The sequence below is a fragment of the Silene latifolia genome, chromosome 8 (genome assembly GCF_048544455.1).
Source record: "Silene latifolia isolate original U9 population chromosome 8, ASM4854445v1, whole genome shotgun sequence".
Lineage (NCBI taxonomy): Eukaryota > Viridiplantae > Streptophyta > Magnoliopsida > Caryophyllales > Caryophyllaceae > Silene > Silene latifolia.
In genome coordinates this window covers 95,865,397-95,866,196 of record NC_133533.1, presented here as the reverse complement: position 1 = coordinate 95,866,196, position 800 = coordinate 95,865,397, and the positions used below count along the sequence as shown (strand labels likewise).

At 43.9% G+C, this 800-nt stretch overlaps 1 non-coding gene across 1 annotated transcript; it reads right to left on the bottom strand.

Moving 5' to 3' along the window:
• Positions 1 to 306: 306 nt before the first annotated feature.
• On the bottom strand, positions 307 to 413 carry LOC141597861 (small nucleolar RNA R71). The gene has a single exon (XR_012523073.1). It is a non-coding gene; the product is annotated as a small nucleolar RNA R71 (small nucleolar RNA).
• Positions 414 to 800: the final 387 nt, after the last annotated feature.

Genomic DNA, 800 nt, shown 5'->3' with positions numbered 1-800 from the left:
ACCGATGATGGCACCTTTGAGATCCGTCCGTCCTATATTAAACTGGTAGAACGAAACATGTTTGGAGGAGCAACTACTGAGGATCCTGCCAAACATATGGAGAAGTTCGTGACATACTGTTGCTCAATCCCATTGACTGCCGGGGTAACACAAGACCAATTAAAACCAGTTTTATTCCCTTTTTCTTTGCGAGATGGTGCTGCAGAGTGTTTGCGTGATTTGGACATGGAGGCAAATGCTATTACTGATTGGAATACACTCGCTCTTGCATTCTACAAGAGGTATTTTCCACCACAGAAGACAAACACTCTTAGAAGCCAAATCACGAGTTTTAAACAGGGTCCCACTGAAGACCTCAATGAGGCATGGGTTCGCTTCAAGAGACTAGTCCGCTTAGTTCCCCATCATGGTTTCCCGATCTGGTTTCTATGCAATCAGTTTTATAATGGACTTTATGATGATCATAGAGCTTTGCTTGATTCTTCTGCAAATGGGAGGTTTCAGAACAACAATACTGATGCCACTGCTTGGAAATTGATTGATGAGATAGCTACTCACACTGTTGAGTATGGTAACCCCAGAGGTAATACAAGAGGGAGAAGTTCAGATGGTGCCGTTGCAGCTCAGTTAGAAGCATTGACTGCACAAATTGCAGAGCTAAAGACTACCCAGTCTTTGGGAAATTAACAGACAGTTCATGCCATGACCCAACATGAAACATCTTGTGAGTGATGTGGTATTGCAAGACATGGTTCGAGTGTATGAGTCCCTTGGAGCAGGTTCACGCCTTTCAGTCCTTC